The 21,971-nt window shown below is 39.7% G+C and overlaps 1 pseudogene; it reads right to left on the reverse strand.

Annotated features, from left to right (window-relative positions):
- Positions 1-6,901: 6,901 nt before the first annotated feature.
- LOC128603307 (craniofacial development protein 2-like) lies at positions 6,902-15,178 on the reverse strand (annotated as a pseudogene).
- Positions 15,179-21,971: the final 6,793 nt, after the last annotated feature.

Consider the following 21,971-nt stretch of genomic DNA (forward strand, 5'->3'; position numbering starts at 1 on the left):
TTTAAGCATTGATTTGATTTAACAGGGTTTGCAGTAATCAGACCTGGTTGCGTCTAGTCCAGCTGAACCCCATTATGAATGCAGTTTCACAGATTTGGGGAATTATTAACGACAGGGGCAAATACATTTTCACACAGGCCCAGTTGGTATTGGATAACATTTGTGCTTCAATAAATAACATTATCATTTATAAACTGTATTTAGTGTTTACTCAGGTTGCCTTTGCTTTCATTTCTGAAACAATTTAGCATGAGATATACACAAAAACAAAAATAATCAGGCAAATAAATTTTCATAGTACTGTACATTAAATTCAAGAAGAATTCAAGAAGAATTGGTGATGTGATAAGTTTGTGACAAAATAAGAGATGTGTTCTACATGATGAGATGTGTCTATCATTTTCTCATTTCAACCAATATAGGCAGCAAGACTGCAATGACATACAGAAAGTATTCATAGACAGCTAAATGATAATAAGAACAAGAAACAGGTGTTATAACTCGACTAGACTGTCTAAATCATACTGTCAAGGACACATGGCATATGGCAGAGATTACTGTTCTCCCATAAATATAATAAGTTATAATTGTTTTGTCTATAAACCATATGTACACACTTTTCTATGCATTGAACAGGATTCATCAAGTTTTTTTTATGCATGAGGCAGTGCATATATTTCTGCACACTCTTGACCATGCATATGCAGAAACCCCTAGTGCTAGAAAAGTGTAATAGCAGGTAATCTGATTATGAGGAGCTTCCGACCAGCAGCAGAAAAAAACTAAAAAATGACGACTTTTCATGCTATCACAAATGTAACTGGGGAAATAGAATGCACACATGTACTCAATAAATCTTTTGTTAAAATTGTATTGATTAATTAGACAAACTTTTTGCATTGTTCTACTACGTGCAACAGTATCTTCACTTTACTGTCTATGACATTTATCTTCTTGGACCTTTTGACATGTTCCGTGTAATCTGAAACAAGCAGCACACTCGAGCAGGCTACTGTTCTTGGTTGTTTACCATATATGGTGATTTAAGGGTGTTTCTTTATGCAAATGAGTGTGGCCATGCATGAGCACATCAATTTAGAATGTGTGGGATTTATGAATTTATCAACTGTGTACAGTTGTGTGTACTCACATGTGATAAATACAAATTTTCTTGTGCATACTGGTGGCTCTTACGCACAAATTTAGAACTTGTTCTTTGCACACTTTGATAAATGAAACCCCAGGGGTCTAGCAACTGCTGGGCATAGATGCAGTCCCATATAGATGCAGTAAAATATTATAGTGGACCAAACTGAAAGAAAGAAAAACTAAGAAAGAAAAAAAAAAAAAACAACCCAAACAGAGCATTAAATCAAATGAAAAAATTGGCCATAGAAATCTACTGGCTGTGGATTTCTAAACAGGACCCAGGACTGCTTCTGTAGCAGATCCTCTATAGGTTATAGGTTATCCAAAGAAGTCATTTCTTCTTTGTTTTTATACTTATTTTTTTCTAACAAGCTAAACATGGCAAGGATAATGAACAAAAATGCTTAATAACTGTGTATCTGTGTCTTTGGCTTCCATCATTGAGAGGGAAATTGCTATTTGAACAGAGCCTGCTCTCCTTAGTCTGCAGCTCCATGTCTGCAGACACATCTGAACTGGAGACATCATGGACGAAAGCCCAAACAAGATTTGAGTACAAGAACATGGAAGCTGACAGAAGTAAACACAAGCTTGCCAGTATGCAGAAGACAGAAGTAAATACAATAAATAACAGTGCAAATAGGTCTGAGAGGATACGGCAGTGGCTCATACATGGTTCCTCGGAAGTGATGACGCTGACATGGTGGCCAGAGACCTTTTGGGTGTGCTATCCTACTTCCATGCCCACCGGCACTGAAGAAGCATCATGGTGAAGATATACTATATGGATCTGAATACCTATGAACATATGAAGGACGACTAAGCATGTTATCATTATTGTATAATAAAATTTCTCATACCCCAAGTTCATTAATATGAAATAAAAATCTGCAAATGTTTGAGGATGAGTCAATTGAAAACCAAATTTTGTTTGCATTGTTTATTGCAAAATAAGTGTCACAAATGTGTATTAGGTTTAAGGTCGCAGTAGCAGGGACTATTCAGAACAATGGGCCAGTAGTACTTTCCAATCTAACTTTACAAATAATGTTAATGATAATTATAGTGTAGATAGCGTGGCTTAAGGACCCTTTCCAGAACCTTCAATCTAACTGTCCCTCAGTGGTGGAATGAACTTCCGACCTCAATCTGGACCAAAGAATCTGTCACTGTCTTCAAAACACGGCTAAAGACCCACCTCTTCCATGAGCACGTAACTAACCCCTAAAATGCCAACCTCACATTATCTAAAAAACAAAACAAAAAAACTTACTCTGGCTCTTACACATCGACTCTGCGCACTTTGCTTTTCTAGAACTCCATTATAAATCTATAAATCACTACTTCTATTGTTCTCCGCTTGATATATCACTTTGCTTTTATTTCCTCATTTGTAAGTCGCTTTGGATAAAAGAGTCTGCTTGATGAATAAATGTAATGTAAATGTAGCTAGTGCAGAAACATTCCAAAAACATTTCAGTTAAGCCTGTCATGGTAGAATTGGAGTGTTTGTATATGGTGGTTACTTTAAAATGTACTTTAAAATACACAACTGTTACTATCTTAGACAAGTGATTATTGAAAGGATTCTATCAACAATGTTTTGTATTTTTGTGATAAGGGGATCTTGTGTTGAGGATAATCCACAACACTAAATGTAACTGTAAATGGATAAAAATTATAACCTGTTATTCTTTAATTACTTAACAAAAAGGATCTTAATTCTATAGCCAATAATTTACTCACAGAGGTGCACCTCAATGTTCATTGTTCACACATTAAATCACACACACACACACACACACACGCGCCTGGAACATACAGTAGAAGGGGCATTATCAGGACCATAAGGTATGATATTCTTAGTGACTAAAAGTGGTTAAAATGAAGGTGACACAGACACGGGCTCTCCCACTCCAGTGTAATTCTATAAATCTGATAAAGGTGATTGAAATGAATACGGAATTCATCTGGCTAGTTAGAATTTAGAAAATAGACCTATACTACACACTGAGTAAGAGGCACTGCATTAAAATGCTCAAGGAGGTTTTCCTTTTCAGAAACCGCAACCTTTATCCATCTTTACATCTCTTTTCATGACGTTACCTTTACCTATTTGCTATTCCTGTGAGGCTCATGTCTTTCATTGCTTCATGTAGAAAAAGAGATGGGGTGATGAGAAAAGTGGAATGGTACAAAAGATATATACAGGGCCCTGACTGAGAGAAAGTGAAAAGAAAGAAGTGGGATATAGTACTAAGGATCTGGTCCTCTAGTTCCTGATTTCAGTGAAACACCTCTATGAGTGAGGAGAAGAGTACTAGAGCAGGAAGAACTGCTTGGCCACTGGGATGTAATAAACTGACTCTGATTTGTGCCCAAAGCCATTAGTGTCACTTGGCTCAGCTTGTCAGACTGCAAGATCATCAAAGTGTGTGGTTTAGGAGGCCTGTCGCAAACAGTAATGGATATCATTTCAAAAATCTGTGGTTTTCATAGGTTAATGCCCACCTTGGTGATGTGGACTAAGCACTGGTCCAAGCCCAAATAGAGTAATACACTGATCTCTATTATAAAGTTTTACATACGAGGGACAGTCAGTTGGAATTATGATGCATTGGTCCACCTGGTTAATAGATGAATAAAAGCAAAAATAACAAGGTGTTTGGCCAAAATGAACCAGCTTTACTGTGCTTAATAGGTTCTACAAGTCCCTGGAACTGTAATAGAGCGATGAACACTATTCTTCCAGAAACAATATTCCCTCAGTCGGTGTAAAGATGGTAGTAGAGAGTGCTGTCTAACACATCATTAAAAATCTCCCATAGGTGTTGAGATCTGTTGAGTGTGATGGCCATAGAATATGATTGATGTTATTTTCATGGTAAATGGTCTGCACTGTGTCTCATTAACCCATTCACACACACTCACACACCAATGGTAGCAGAGCTGCCATGCAAGGCGCTAACTTCGGAAGCAACTTGGAGTTCAGTGTCTTGCCCAAGGACACTTCGGTATGTGAAGTCACGTGGGCCGGGAATCGAACCGCCAACCCTATGATTAGTGGACAACCTGCTCTACCACCTGAGACACAGCCGCCCCATCCTCCATCCTCATCAAGCCATTCTGGAAGAGGACACTCCCATCAGGATAAGAATGTTTCATCATAGGATAATGGTGATCAGTCAGAAGAACTGATGTGGTGTATGACACTAATGTGGCCTTCACAGTTTTTTTTTCTGATCAGGGTCTGCATCACATTGACTACAGTAGCGACAGGTGACCCTTCGTTTTCTATGTACGTGTGTGACACAGAGCCATGATTTCAGCAACAGCTGTCACGTATTTCCCCTCTCAGTGCGCAGCATGGTTCTGAGTGTGACCGGTGCTGTGTCCATGTTTGTGTTAAGGTCCTGTCATGTTTTGTTTCCATCATCCATGTGCTTCCTTGTTTACATTTGTCATATGCGTTTTGTTATGACTTGAGTCTTGTCTCTGCCTTGTCTTGTCATTGGTTTATCTTCCAATTATGTCACAATTGTACTCACCTGTTCCGCATTCTGGCATGACTTTGGTCCTGATTAGTTTGTATATGTAAGCCCTTCTGTGTTTTTGTCTTGTCATGAAGTCTTGTGCATTTCTGTGCCTTGTTTCATGTTCTACTGCGTTGCATCCTTGTTCATATGTTCCTTTGTTTCTCATGTGACTTCCTGGTTTAGATCCCAGTGTTTATCTTGATGACTATAGATCATTCTTGTGATGTTGTCTGCCTGTTCTTTGACCCCTGCTGTGAACTATGACAATGATTATTGGATTTACGCTGTTGAACACAACACTGAGATTACGCACTTGCATCCTGTCTCTTATATACCGTACATTATAAGTGTGGCAATAGGCAGTGCAACAAGTAACTCCTGAACTGAGATTTTCTCATTTCTATGCAGATTAGTTAAGACGTATTCAAACAACACATACAAATGACTGTTAAAACAATCAAGGTGAATAAACAATCACTTTACTTGAAACCATCTCTTCTGGCAGAGAATGCAATTGAATCTGTTGCCAATAAAGTAGACATCACTACATATCAAGGATCTTCATTCTACACCAATATAAAGATCTCTCAGAAACACACGTGTAAGCTTGGGGTTTGTATACAGGTCACACACAAATCTCATCACAACCTACTGCCTGGACATAACGCAGCATGCTACAACAGTGGCACTGCAGGTTTTTTGTTGTTCATATTATTCTTATGGTGTAAGTTTATATTATAGTTATAGTATGCCTGCTCAGTGATTTCCATGCATTACATTTTCATACAAACAGGTTAAATCTAGAAGCTTAAAGGTCTCTCTTGGTTTGTGAATCTAGGCAACCCTTAAAAATTCTATGTAGAACCCTACAACAAAGTCAGAGAGATTTAGAACCCTTGGGGAACCTTTTTTTAAAGAGGGTGTATAAGTACATTCATGCATTTGAAATACTTGCTGAATTCAGCTGGATTTATAAATTTAACACTGATTGCATTACACAGAAAACGGATCACTTAACCATCACAGAAAGACAAAATAAGCAAATTAGGAAAAGGAAGTTACTAATTGCTGCATGTATTTGAGGCAGTTGGATCATGTTACTTTGAGTGGAATGTTAGATGACACAATGGCATCCTTGGTAGTGGCATTCAAATGGAAATGTAATTTTGCAGTGAATGAGCAATCTATTCACTCAAGGACTGGGCAGGCCATCCTTTATGTTCCTGTTTTCTGTTTCTTTATTGTTGATAAAAAAAGGTTTCTTTAGACGTGTTTTGTCCTGTCATATTTGGTCACTATTAGGACTGAACTCTAATAGGACTGAAGTGTGGGCCAGATTGAACTGTCTTACTTACTTAGACTTAGATCCTCCCATACTATAGGGCACATCAGGCGACGAGGTCTCTCCACCATTGCCGGGCCTCCGCCAGTGCTTCAACTTCGTCCCAGGAAACGTAAGCGAGCTTGAGATCGCTGATGAAGGTTTGCTGCCAGGTGGTGTGGGGTCGGCCCCGGCCACACCTGGCCCCCAGCGGGCACCTGTGCATTTTCAGCATTGCATTGCCCACAACGAGGCTCCATGGATTCTGTCGAACGCCTTTTTGAAATCGATAAAGTTGATAGAGATTGCATGGCGATATTCGATGCATTGTTCGATGACATTTCGTATGGTGAAGATCTATTCGCAGCAGGAGTGGCCACTATGGTAACCCGCCTGCTCTTTTCGCAGCCGTCGGTCGATGGTGCGGTGCAAACGACGCAAGCGAACAGTGCAGAAAGCCTTCCCTGAAAACGAAAGGAGTGTGATGCCTCGCCAAATTGTGCAGTCTGTGACAATGCCTTTCTTGGGGAGCCGGAAGACGACGCCTTTTCTCCAATCCTCAGGGACTTCCCTCCAGTGCCAGCAGATGGTGAATAGGCAAGTCAGCTGCATGCCCAAGGGCTGACCACTGCTTTCAGGAGCTCTGGATTGATCTCATCTAGTCCAGCCACCTTATTGTTCTGGAGCCCTTTGATGACCATCTTCATCTCTTCGACCGAAATTTCACCCATGCTGACCCATCATACATGGCGGGTGGGTCAGGTTGGTTGAGGACATCTTGAAAATGTTCCATCCACCTTTCGCCCTGTACAGCTGTGGTCAGCAGGAGCTTTCCATGTTTGTTTTCAATTGGGATGTTCAAATAACTCCGCGAACCAGTGATCTCACTGACGATTCAGTAGAGCGTTCTGGAGTCCCTTTCATAGAAGCTGCGTCCCTTTCGTAGGAGCCAGTCTTTCTTGTCTCAACGACATGATCGACTGACTCAGCGGTTGAGATCGGTGTATAGTGTGGTTGCAAGGACTCATTCGCAGGGTCAGCCTGATCCCTCCACTGTTTCGCTCTTCGTCTTTCATCGATCAGTTGCCACGTCCTGTCTTAAATCCATCCTTCGTTAATCTTTCTCCATCGGCGCCCAATCTTCTCTTCTGCGCAGCTCCGGATGATGCTCTTCATCTCCGTCCAACTGTCTTCAATGTGGGTATATCGGCAAGGATCTCGAACCGATTTCGTAGGTCAAGCGCAAACCCGTCAGTGGTATCTCGGTCTTTAAGCTTCTCTATGGCATATGAACACTTGACCACGACTTGTCTTTGGTGTGTGAGTTTCAGCTTAAGATTCGGCGGGACTAGATGGTGATCAGAGCCAGTGTCCACTGCCTGTATACTTGCGCATCGCAGAGATATGTCCACCATCGTCTACTGATGCAGATGTGATCGATCTCATTAAAGGTGATGCCGTCTGGCGCATGCCACGTCTTCTTGTGAATACAACGATGTTGAAAGAAGGTCTTACGAGATCAGCCGCTCACCGTTATCATTCAGATGTTCAGACGATGCAAAAGGACCAAGGGTAGGCTCAAGTCCATTGCGAAAACGATCCAGCTGCGCGTTGAAATCACCAAGGATGATCTTCAGGTCACGATGAGGTATTTCGTCAAGGGTATCATATAGTTGGCTGTAAAACTCATGCTTCTCAGTGTCGTCGACGCTGTCAGTCAGTGTGTAGACTTGTACGATTTTAATTCATACATGGTTGGTCCAGAGGCACACGATTACCCTGTCGCACAGATATCCATCGATGAGGTATTCAGAAGCTCGTTAAAAATTCGACTGCAGTACATCTTATTTAAAAATTAATTAATTAATTAATTAATCAACTTCAACTGTAGTACATCTTATTTTTAATCAGAAAATAATAATAATCATGAATGAGCTTTGGATTAGAAAAATGGCTATAAATGCAGTTTCCCAATTCATTTTGTTTACATGCATTACTAATTAATTATCATTATACCACAACGCTGTTGAATTCTCAAATCTGATTGCTCAGAAGGTGTTGATTAATTTTCTATAACAGCAGCTCTGACAATAATTGCAAGTCAAGTGTTATAGTAAACATATTTAAAACAAACAAACAAACAAACAAAAAAACCCCACTGTATTTAACAAATAAAAACATATGATTTTTTTCTGCAAGGAGATCCTTAGTTAGCCTTTTTGGAAGAAGTGTCGGCACTTCATAAAAGACAGGGGTAAAACAGTTTCAGTAAATAAATAAATAGGCCTGGCAGTTTCCCAGTAACATGTCAACATGCTAATGAATTTCTGAGGTATAAGCAGAATAAAATAGTGCTGTTTTAGGAAAATAATCAACAATAGTGAACTTCCGGGAACATTTGGCTGCATCACACCACCCTGATGATTATTTTCCTATAACAACATGGCAAGCAATTTATTCCTTACATAACAAACTATAACACCATATAACATTTTGTAATGAAGTATCTCATAAAACACATTGACCCCAAGACAAAAAGCACCTAAACGAGGTCAGAGAGACAGACAGGCAGCCCAACACGGACTGCCAAAATGTCCTCTGGTTGACAAAAAATGCTTACGACGCACTGCCACTTCACCCTCTTCTTCTCTCTCTCCTTCCTCACCTCCTTCCTTTCTTGTGCCTGCTCTCGTCAGCTAATTATCCAGAATTAGAATCTTCTTTCACACCAGAAGTGTCAGTGTGCCTTAGCCTGATTTGTCCGCTTCTATGACTGGGTGCTAAACTTGTGACATCTGACAAGCTTGAGGCAGACCGATATTAATTGCAAGTGAAAAGCTGACAGGTCTGATAAAGCAGAAAATCCCCTCATCATCAGTGCAGGGGGACAGAGAGGACTGTTCAAGGCTTGGAGCAAGTGTCTGGCATGAGAGGTTCAGGGTTTTTTTTTTTTTTTGCAATGATGGAGGTTGTAGTGTTTTCAAAGGCACCAAGGTTTGTTCTTGCGATCACTAGGGAAAAAGCACAAAGAAGATGTTGTGCATGGTGAAAGCAGGTATTTAGTGGTGTTTAGTGAAAACAAATCCATCCTTCAGGGGTACATCAGCTCCTGTCTCACCCAGCTTCAGTCACTGCCTCAGATTGTGGTCAGGGTTGGGAGGACGAGGGGAGGGGTGGCCTGATTCCACTGCTGTCTGCTTAATGCACAGCTCGGTTTAATGTTTACTTTCCAGGCCACATTATACGGCTTGGAACATGCACAAGGCCACATACATTGTGACTAGGGTTCATCACAATTGGTGAGAGGGAAGCGGGTGTCAAGAAGGAGAATTTTACCTGTTGAGTATAATTATTTACATTAATGCACAACGAACTAGTGCATGCTAGTGTATTAGTATTTAAACTTGGGCACTTTGGACAGTTATTGTAGCCATTGTGCTAAGTAATCACTTAATTATGTCCAATTCGAAGCCAGTGTCAATGTCTTAACAAACAAAGCCTTTTTTTTAAATATTGGAGACTTGTCCTCCAGCAATGAGCGATTTGAAATGCACCAATTCTCTTTCAGCATTTCTCTTTCACACTACAGTAAATCTCTCTCTACAAACTTCAGATGATTCACTCAAACCATCAGTAATCTGTATCCTAAATGGGACTGTGTGAAGGCAAAAATTCAACAGGCCCACCTCCTAAATCATTAATGCATCCTCCAAGGAGGACTGAAAACTCCCAATGCCTTTCGAGCATGGACATCAAATAAATGAAAGGCATGTCCAATGGCGAGGGCTCATCTATTCTACTTTTCAACAAGACTTAGGTGGAAAAAAGAACCCCCTTTCCGGCCTCCTGCCACTTGTCTATGGAGAAAGCAAATTTAAAAAAAAAAAAAAAAAAAAAAAAAAATTTCCTGGAGTGGTTGTTTTATCAACAAGCAGGGCCATGGCCTTCATCCTTCTTTTGATTGGTCCAAGAAAGAGAGGAGAACAGGAAAACAAAACAACAAGGGGGAAATGGTAAGAAAGGAGAGCTACAGAAAGAGGCTGAAGAGACAGCTGTTGGGGAGGTTAGTTGGAGATTTCCAGCCATTAACTTCAGACTAAGCCGGCTCCCCCACTTGAAGAGAACAAGAGCCAGAGGAGGCCAGGCCCCAGACATGAAAAGAAGCAGGGGCAGGCTTGATCTAGTATGCCAAATGTTCAGAAGTGGGGCCACAATCATACTAAAATAGAGTAGTGGCAGAGAGAGGTCTTGGAGAAGCTCATGGGGCGGTGGTGTAGAGTGAAGGGCCAGTGGGGTGGGAGGAGTGGGGGTCTCTCTCTTTCAAAGGCAGGATAAACAAGGAAATGAGTCAGTAATCATTTCCAGAAATTGCCTTCCTTCTTCCTTCTCTCTTCAGCAGACTCTCGGCCTCCATTCATTAAGGATTCTGGCCTGATTAAAGCATTTCGGCCTCGGAGGCAGGCTCCAGACAGGCCAAAGCTCCTTTGCAGGAACATGAGACAAAAGGGAACTGGGCATTAAGAGCAGGGACTGGTTGTTGGAGCATATTTGGGGAACTTATTAAGGGTATCATCCATGGTAGCACCTTTACCAAGGTACATCATTTTCTTACACAACAGGACATAAATTGTCTGAATAGTCCATTTCTGTTCAATCCAGCCTCAATTCAGCATACTCCACTCAAATGATTCCCTGACTGCAGACTGACCCTACATTCACACTTGCAAGTGACAGAGTGGCAGGTGACTATTCATTTTCTATGTATGTGCATGACATGGAGCTGTGATTTCAACAACAGTGACAAGCGACTTCTGAATTGATTTTCAGTTTTATGCAAATTAGGTATGATGTGGTAAAGCAACAGATCCAAATGATTGGCTTGAACGATTCCTTGGACCAGTCCTATGGCTAGAGGTCCAGTGTTTCTTCAATTCTGCACTTACAACTTTAGTTCCTACCTGTAATTAGTTCTCATTGACTGTTTGATGCACAAAAATGGAAGAAAAACATATACTTGGTTTTTCATCATATCCTATCACATAAGACCTCTTATTAAAGGAAAGAGGGAGCAGAGATCATTGGTGCTTCTGGTGAGTGTGCATAGATAGCACAATTAGTTTGCTTTGCTAATTTGCCAGAGAAGCAAGTATTTGTCTCTTTCTAGTGTGAATAGGGGTAGGTAGTCATTGAAGACTGGTAAGATAATTACGTTTTTTTTTCTTCAATACACTAATTAATAACTGAATGTAATGACTCATCTATAGTATCCCCCCAAAATCACTGTTTTAAAAATAAATTTCAGCACTATTAATATTTGAAGCAGATAGGTTTACAACAAACAAAAACTTACTTCTTCATTTAAAACTTTATCTGTTTTCTTTAACACCAAATTACAAAATCATCGCATACACTTCTCTATACAAAAAAAGAAAAGACAGACACAAAGAGATAATCAAATGAAATTTCAAATATCCCTAAGTCCTAATAGAAAAACAATCCAATTCATTTTGGCTTCTGGCCCTGGCTGGAGGAAATAGTTAGTGGGAAGCTGGTTGTTGTGAACTCTGGGTGTTCCTGTCCAATGACAGTGGAACAGAGACCCAGACCTCCTCACAGAGCCCGTGACCCAGATCCTCTATTTCCTTCCTATGAGGTAATGAGGTTCTGGCAGTGGGCTTGATGTCATCTCTCCTGTTTCATGCTGCTGCTTAATCTCATCTACTATTATAAGTCTTTAGTGCAGCCTTTATAAGAAGTATGCCGTCCAACTAGAATTTTACTTGTTAAGTGAAATTTGACTTATGTAAAATAAATAAATATATAAATAATTAAATAAATGTATCTAAGCAATCATTCTGCACATGTTAGTATTTATTATTATTATTATTATTATTATTATTATTATTATTATTATTATTATTATTATTATTTATTTTTTATTAAAAACTTTATATAAGATCAAGTATTGTATAATTTCACATAGAAATTACTCTGACTACTCTATAGAGGTCTTAGTTTGAGCTTTACAGGACACATTTGAACAAATACACAGTCCTGTAGGTTCATTCTGTATAACATCAAGAAAATCAGACCCACTACTCTTGAGCTTCCCGGCCAGCTCCATCAAACCCCTTCAGATGATTCAGAATGCAGCAGCATGGCTTGTTTTCAAAAAACCCAAAAAGGACCCATATCACACCCCTCTTCGTCTCCCTCAACTGGCTTCCTGTAGCTGCCTTGATACTCACATACAAGACGTTGTCTGGAACAGCACTTCCTTACCTCAACACTCTCCTTGAGGTTTATGTTCCCTCACGCAACATGTGATCCGTTAATGACCGATGCCTGGTAGGTCCTACTCAGCAAGGCATGGGGTTGATTCCCAGATCCTTCAAACTGACAGTCCCTCAATGGTGGAATGAACGTCCAACCTCGATCCAGACAGCAGAATCTGTCACTATTTTCAAAAAAAATTTTTTTGACCCACCTCTTCTGTGAATACTTAACTAACCCCTAACTTGTCTCTTGGTCCCCTTGTACTGTCTCTTACACCTCTACTCTGTGCACTTTGCTCCTTTAGAATTTAATTAAAAAGCTTGTATGGTAGCATTACTATTACAGTATTATTCTCTGCTTGATATATCGCTTTGCTTGTATTTCCTAATTTGTAAGTAACTTTGGATAAAAGCATCTGCTAAATGAATTAACATAAAATATAAATGTAAATTTGAGACAATAACTTGTGTTGATGTTCCAGTACTCTTTATACAGTATGTATGTATTTCTACACATACACAGAACCAATGAAGTTTGCTTCATAATCTTATAATGTGTTGATATACTGTATTTTCTGTATATCACTGAATACTGGTCTTATGAGTCTTTCCTATGAGATATATTAGGAATAACATACACCAAGGTTGTCTTGTTCTAGGGAAGTGGGGTTTTTTTTCTATAACATCATGTCCTACGGTGTTATATTCCTCTTATACCACAAAAATTCAACGATTAAATGTTTAAAATTTATTAATAAACAATACTTCATGCTTTTAACCATTTATAGGTACATTTAATGTTGTGGATTGAGGTTACTTCCTGTTATCACGTATGTTGTCGTTCCCTCATCAGTCTCCGTCGTTGTTAATAAGACAAAAAATTATGCTTGTCAGGTTACAAATCGGACAAACTTGAGACACCTTCCATAAATGTTAAAGAAACACCTACAAAAAACATCACCATATTAACGTTACAACAATGTGGTTCTTAATCCGTATTAATAACAATATTATTACACTATCTGATTCTCCCCTCCGTCTGATTTCTGATTGGCTCCATTCCATCCTAAACCACCACCTTGTCCTTCTAATGTTAGCTCATGATGTTCTTTAAGACAAACACTCCTTATGGCCTGTCCTATCGATCTTCAACAAATCAACAAGGAGTGGCTTTCCCAAAGAAGCCACTTTTACTCTGCATATTCTGCCTACTGAACTTTTAGGCCATCCTGGGAGAAGTAAACCTGAGGTTAAATCTAGACATCACATTGTGGCACTTTAGGGTTGGTTTCTTTTTTCTTTCAAAACGAGGAAGTATTTGTGTTTTATTGGTTTCATATGACAAGACAGGCACTTTTTAAGATGTTGTAGTCGCGATGGTAAAAGAGAAGTCAGTCCTCCCTTGCATTAAGTGCTCCTGTGATCTTGCACATATTTATAGGTGCTGTGCTGTGTCACATGGCTTCCATTTCTTCACTTGTTGGTGCCCCCTGTGGCTGTTTTTACAAGCAGAGGAGTGAAAGGGTCAAGGGATTTGCTGTTCGAACCGAGCCTCTGCATGAGGCTAGGGGTGACAAGATGTTTTCACCTTCCTATCAAGGCTGATGCATTAATCATTATTTATGATTCAGATTTTTTTTTATTTGAAAAAAAAAAGTGGCTTTAAAAGAAGATTTAACAGAGTGTGTTTTTTTGTGTTTCACGTGTCGCCTGTTTTTTTTGAAGGTAAATAAGGCAATGTTTTAAGATCAGTATATAGCATATACATTTGTGACATTTTAGTTCCTCATACAGCTTCCAAAAGTTTGTCAGTCAAAAAGCTCCCTTAAAGAAACGTCCCATGAACTTCACATGTGAGTAATTACATGTTTCACACGTGAAATTTAAACATGGTGTTTTTTAGACACTTTACATGTAGTGTGTTTTATACTTACATGTTAGTTTTCAATGTGATTAATTTATTACTCCATCCAGGGTGTCCCCAGCCTTGTGCCCCGAGTCCCCTGGGATAGGCTCCAGGCTCCCCGCAACCCTGTGTAGAATGAAATGGTACAGAAAATGGATGGATAGATGGATGAATTCATTTGCAAATGTGGATTTTATTTCATAAGTAGTGATTTTTACAAATAAATCTTTTTATTTCACATATAATTTTTACACAATGAATCCCCCCGCCCCTCCCTTTTATAGGGGATATAATTAAATTTTCACATAATTTGTGCATGATTAATTTCCTTTCCACATATGATTTCTGACCTGAATCAATTCTTTTCACAGGGAGGACATGCGGTTTGATTTCTCACAATGATCACATATCATTCACATAATTACAGATGAACAAAATGGCCACATGCAACCCGTTTGTCATTTAAGGGTGGATATATTGCTGTGAACAAATGGTCTGCACTTATATAGCGCTTTTATCCAAAGCACTTTACACTGTGTCTCATTCACCCATTCACACACACACCAATGGTAGCAGAGCTGCCATGCAAGGCACTAACTTGCCATCAGGAGCAACTTGGGGTTCAGTGTCTTGCCCAAGGACACTTCACATGGTCCAGGAATCGAACCGCCAACCCTACGATTAGTGGACAACCCGCTCTACCATCTGAGCCACAGCTGCCCACAAGCAAGAGTGAAGATGCATACACTAGAAAATATAATTCCACACAGGAAGTATTTAGGAAGAAAGGGGTAAATATTATTTTATTAGCTAATAAGACATCGAAATGCAACAAACTTGTTTTGACTGACTCAGTTACTGACTGTTGCAGGTGGAGGGGGAAAAGAGCCCTCTGAATCATAGCTGGTATTGTCAAAGGCCCCTTCACTATTAAAAGAAGTCTGCTCTTCCCTTGCAGAGCCTGCACCATCTCCCGCAGTCTACACGCCATGCAGCAAAGCCAAGCTTTTAGTGTGCACTAAAAAGATACTGTTAAACACCATTTTAAAAGTCCCTAAAAGCATTTTTGCTCTTGGGGGCTGGCACTTTTAACTGTGATCAGGTTTCATGTGTGAGATGACTGCACCTGGGGAGAGGAATGAAAAGCTCAAGAAGGTTTGCACACACATACACACACACACCACACTTTCCTTGTAAAAGTGGAGAAGGGAAACTAATCAGGTTTATTGGTTTCAATATGGCACAAAGTGTCTGTTTGACCTCTGGGTTTAGGATGACCTGGGCTGCATACAGCCTGACAGAAGTGAAGATAGGTCAGTGTGCTGCATGTATATCTTCAGGTAATGTTTTCTTAAAGTTTACAGTTCGTATCTTAATTGTAATTTCACATAGCTAAATTAAGATACAGTTTTTTGCTGTATTTTGTTTAGTTTTTGTGTTTTTTTTTGTCTTATTAACCTCAAGAGCGAGTAAAAGAGACTTGTGTGGGGAAGGACTGTATATAGCGAAGTCATAACGGGAACTAATTTGTCTCATGGATGCTCCACAACATTAACTGGAACTATCCATCCCATCCATCCATTTTCCATATCGCTTATCCTACACAGGGTTTGCAGGGAGCCTGGCATCTTTCCCAGGGAACTTGGGCACAAGACGAGGGACACCCTGGATGGGGTTCCAACCCATCACAGGGCACAATTGCACACACATTCACACACTACAGACAATTTGGAAATGCCAGTCAGCCTACAATGAACTTCTTTGGACTGGGGGAGGAAACCGAGGTACCTGGAGGAAACTCCTGAAGCCCTGAGAGAACATGCAAGCTCTGCACACACGGGGCAGGGGTGTGAATTGAACCCCGAAACCTCAGAGGTGTGAGGCAAACGTGCTCACCACTAAGCCACTGTGCCCCGCTAAATGTAACAATAAACTTTAAAATGTATGATGTGGTTTTTAATTAAATGAAAAAAATAATAATCATTGGCAAATTGTTGTGGTATAAGAGGAATAAAACACTTTAGGTCATGCTGATATTGGAGAATAATCAACTTCGTCTTGGGTTGCATCACAACCTCCCATCATTGATTACTTTCCTATAACAGTACGTCTCCAAGTTGCATGTTACAGTAGAAACTTCTTAGAATCTGTCGGATCTTTGAATTTTAGAATCTATCAGATCTTCTTTGAATCTTAGAATCTGTCAGATCTTCTTTGAATCTTAGAATCTGTCAGATCTTCATTGAATTTTAGAATCTGTCAGATCATCTTTGAATCTTAGAATCTATCAGATCATCTTTGAATCTTAGAATCTATCAGATCTTCTTTGAATCTTAGAATCTGTCAGATCTTCATTGATTTTTAGAATCTGTCAGATCTACTTTGAATCTTAAAATCTGTCAAATGTTCTTTGAATCTTAGAATCTGTCAGATCTTCTTTGAAGCTTAGAATCTATCAGATCTTCTTTCAATCTTAGAACCTGTCTGTAAGCTGAGATGTGTGATCACATTATATTCTCATGCAAATAAACTGATGGCGTATTCTTGAAATTATGAAGGCCTTAAAAGGTGCAGCTCAGACTCATATGAAATGCCAGAGAACAAAATGTGATCCTTTAAATCCCCTCTGCCCCCACCCTTTCACTTCACTGACAGCATACAGAATCAGGACAAAGGAGCGTTATAGGATCTACAATATTCACACGAAGAAAGATAGATAAAAAAAAATACTGAATTGTAGAACTGCAATCCTTGTTTTTTTGTTTTTTTTTACTTTGACTTTTTTTGAAATACTTGACCTTGTGTGAAGAAAACAGAAACACTGACTGTAATCTTCACAACAATATTCCACCGGAGATCCGACACTCGTCTAAATCCAGGGGCTTTGTAATCTCGCGGGGGATATGATACATACCACGAAGGCACAGAAGATGTAAAAGGGGCAAGAGAGCGGGGGTACGAGCACGGCTAAAAGCTAACTCCTTCAAACCTCCTATCTCAAGCCTTTTTCTCTCCAACGCCCGGTCACTGAACAACAAGATGGATGTGAAGCTTGGACTGCCATGCAAGTGTTTGATGAACATTGTATATTTGATGCTGGATTGTAGACCTTTTTATCTGCTGAGGGATTTCACATCAGTCGCCATTATTACTGTTTATTTTCCATCGCAAGTTAATGCTAGGACAGCATTAGTGTCATCTGTAGGCACATCCTAACAGTTTTGTTATAGCAGCAGGGGATTTTAATCAGGTTAATTTATGCTCAGTCATTCCTAAATTATCTCCACATGCGTGAGGAATACGCTCGATCAAGTGTACACCAATATCTCAGATGGTTACAAAGCTGCCCCATTGCCACACCTTGGACTTTCTCATTATCTATCCTTTCTTCTTGAACTTGCAAACAAACCAGTGATATGTAGCCAGAAACCAACATTAAAAACAATTCAAGTATGGATAGAGGAAGCCACCTCAGGACTGCAAGACTGCAAGTTTTGACACCAGTGACTGGAATATAATCCTAGAGGATGCGGATCTAGACGAGTATCCATCAACAGTCCTCTCCTATATAAACGTCTGTGCTGCAAGTGTGACAACAACCAAGACAGTCAAAGTGTATCCTGACAACAAACCATGGCTAAATAATGAGTTACGTGAGCTTCTCAGGGAACGGGACTCGGCATTTAAATCTGGAGACTCGCAGATCTACAATGAAGCATGAGGCAGATTGAGGAGAAGTATCAGAGATGCTTCTATGCGCTACAAGCAGTGCATAGAAGAGTACTTTAACAGCAACAGCTTCTGGTGTACGTGAAAGGGAATAAAGACAATTATCAGATATACGGACAGTTATCTGGTTTTAGATTACAACAAAAGCCAGACACGCTAATCCAGTTTTTTGTCCGCTTCGACTGTCAGAATAGTGAGAACAGCCGTCCTGTAGATCCAGAGATGGTACCATCCATAAAGTTACATAAACACCAGGTCAGATCCACCCTGCGTGCAGCTGGACCAGATGGGGTCTGTGGACGGGTGCTGAAGGCCTGTGCAGACCAGCTAGCAGAGGTATTCACTGACATTTTTAACCTCTCACTAGACCAAGCTGTGGTTCCCACTTGTCTTAAGTCAGCCATATTGTATTGTCCCAATTCCTAAGAAAACAGCAGTGAACAGTCTGAATGATTAACGTCCAGTTGCCCTAACCCCCATCATTATGAAATGTTTTGAGAAGCTGATTTTCACTCATATTAAGGCTGTCATCCCTGCTGATCTGGACCAACAGATCAATGGATGGACGAGCTCTTCACACAGTCAAACACAAATGTGAGGATGTTGTTTGTTGATGTTAGTTCAGCCTTTAATACCATCATTCCTTACAAACTTGTCCAAAAATTGATGCACCTGGACAGTTCACTGAGCTTATGGATACTGGACTTCTTAAGTAACAGACCCCAAATTGTCAGGATGGGAGGCTGCACTTCATCAACTTTGATCCTGAATACAGGAGCACCACAGGGGTGTGTCCTCAGCCCTCTCCTTTACACACTCTTCACATACGACTGCTCTCCCATTCACCCCTCCAACAGCATCGTTAAATTTGCAGACAATACTACCATAGTAAGACTGATCATGCATAACGATGAAACAGCCTACATGGAGGAGGTTCAAAATCTGGTTGAGTGGTGTACTTATAATAATCTGGACCTTAACATCACAAAAACTAAAGCGATGATAATAGACTTTAGAAGATCCACATGCACTGAGCATGTTGCTCTCAGTGTATTAGGAGAGGAGGTGGAGAGAGTAGGAAGTTTCAAGTTTCTGGGAGCTTACATGGTCAGTTAACATCTCTCACCAGGTGAAGAGGGACCAGCAAAGACTCTACTTCCTTAGGAAGTTAAAGCAGTCCTATCTCGCACAACAGCTGCTGATTAGTTTCTACCATGCCACCATTGAGAGTCTATTGACCTACTGTTGCACTGTGTGGTGTGGCAGCTGCACTGCAGAAAGCAGCCGAGATCTACAACGTGTGGTGAAAGCAGCACAGTGAATAATTGGGACCCCACTCATATCCCTAACAGACATATACACTGGATGACTCAAAAAGAAAGCCAGTTGTATCACAAAAGACCCAACTCACCCCGGACATTGCTTGTTCTCTCCTCTCCCCTCTCGGAGACGATATAGAACAATTAAAACCAACACAAACAGGTTAAAGGACAGCTTCTATCCTAGAGGTTTAAACAATATAACCCCCCCCACACACACACACACACCCCACCCCATGCTCACCCCCATGATTGAAAGAGACTGATAGCTGCTGAAAAAGAGACCGTCTTACGTGCACTAGTCACTTCAGTATTTTATTATTTTACTAGCAGGTTTCTAGGGCTATTTTTAGTGTTTTTAGGTAGTATTTATTGTTGTGTTTATCATTGTTAATTTAATGGACGTTGTTTGAGGAGCTGCTTAACTAATTTTCGTTGTTTTTTTGACAATGACAATAAAGATCAATCAAATGAATAGAGGACATTCTGAGCATAAAACAGAGCAGCTGTTTATGCCGTTTTACCGCTTTTTCATGCATTCGAAAGGTAAAGCCATATTTAACCATCTCTGAATGTTAGTAAATCTTTACATTTTGTCCTTCTCCAAATCACAGCTTTGCACAGGAGGGGGTAAGTATATTGGGGTCACCACAAACGTGACTAGGCGCTCAGGGAGGAGCCCCTCACCTCTCTTTTACATCTCATAAAAGTGATTTTTATTTGCACTTTTTTGCTTTTTATAGCCCTATTTGTGTGTGAAGTACCTGAGAACAGTTTGGAAAAAATGTGTTCATTGGACATGACCTGGAGATGGTACAGGACCTGAGGGGTCAGCTGCTGAGGAGGTTCAGAGGTCAGGGTTAGATGGGGAAAGGTTGGTTATTTATTTATTTATTTATCGCTGTATTTATATACTCTCTGGATCAAAGTAATTTGTCAGGTGTGTGATAATGGGCAATTAAAATAAAAATGGAATAGAAGTAAAGAAAATACCACTTTGAGTGAGACATAATAGTTTTGTGGACCATAAATCAGAGTCATTATTTTTAAAACATTGTATATTCCATGTCAAACTGCATGTATAGCTTAAACTATGAAAACTAAATGCATCATTTGTTATCCATTCAATAGATATAAAATGATTTAAATGGTTGCCTAATACATAAACATATACTGTAAATATAATTGTATATATCTGAGAAACGGAAATACTATCAATACATCTTCAATTAGGTACATTAGTCAAATTTCAGACATTTCACGCGAGACGTTTTCTCCAGAATTGATCATATATTAAAGATTCCCTCAAGTTTTTGTTCTTGTAGACGTGTAGGAAATAGCTTGTGTCTTGTATGTTGGAGAAATGGGAATGATGCTTCCAAAACTTCAAAAGAAAAAAAAAACCTTCAATGTGTGAATGGATTTTTACTTACACCTGGCTGGATGCACAAAGCCTCTTAACAACTGTATAAACAAAGGAGTCTGTTTAATGTAAGTCAATCAGCGCTCAGATCAATCCAATCAAGACTGAAAGCCATCTCTTTGCTTATTGGTTTCAGAGGTTGGTTATGATTATTTAAGCTTCTGGAAAACAGTGCCTTTAGACAACCCAAATCTGGCTGAGTAATATTCTGATGTCTGCTAACCTGAAGTGATGACATTGTTGAGGCAGAGTGGGGTCACTTTGTTATCAATCCGCATACATGATGTCAAGCTCTTGGGCGGATATGCTGTTCGTCACTCATTCGAGTATTTTAGGAAGGTTTGTTCAAAGCGGTGCTCCAAGGCATCATTACAGCTGCTGATAGCTGCAGCGGAAGTGGAGTTACTGTTACCAAATCGAAGTTGGTTTATTTTTCAATTGGTGTCTTGAAGTGTTTTATACATACGGCTACCTTCGTCAGAGAAAGTGGCAGGATGCTGCATTGCCTGCTTAGATCAGGTGCTATCAAGTGCTCATCAAAAATCTGGATCAGCACTCTCTAAGGCAGGGGATGTCAACATCTGGTCCATGGTCCAGTATTACAGAAAGTTTTGTAGCAGAGCTCAGTTCAACCTAGTTCAAGATTTACATTTTGTTTTTTATATTAAAGGACAAGAAGTCCTACTTACTATAATTACATTTAATGTTGTGCAAGTCAAGTGACATTGGACTGTGACTCATGCCATAAAAATGACAATAGAAAGAATTACATGTGTGAATGAACACATTAATATAATTTATGTTATAGATAATGAATCAACACCTTCTGACCAATCAGATTCAAGAATTCAACATGGTATAAAAAATAGATATTCAGTAATATTTCCTGAACTTATTTCCTCCACTACAATCATTCACAAATGTTTCAAATGACTGGTGCGAGATAATATTTTGTCCAGTGAGAGATTTTGTAGTTAAAAGAATAGTGTAAAAATCAGGTTTTCTATAATATTAACTATGTGTTCTCAACCACCTCTTCATATTAATACAGCAGATTTAACCTTGTCTACACGATAAGCTGCTGAAGATTCTCTCATTCTTAAGACACTTATTCTGGGATTATTCCTCTCTAAGGCCTCAATATCACACTGTTTCTTATCTCTCATCAGCCTCCTTGCTATAATCCTTCTGTAAGACATTGAAGGAGATGAGAAGGTGGGAGAACACTGATTGATTTTAATCCCTTGTTCAGCGCAGATGTTACACCAGGGTCGCCACCTGTCCGTTCTTTACTTCCTGACCTTACAGAGCAT

The sequence above is a fragment of the Ictalurus furcatus genome, chromosome 28 (assembly GCF_023375685.1).
Source record: "Ictalurus furcatus strain D&B chromosome 28, Billie_1.0, whole genome shotgun sequence".
Classification (NCBI taxonomy): Eukaryota; Metazoa; Chordata; class Actinopteri; order Siluriformes; family Ictaluridae; genus Ictalurus; species Ictalurus furcatus.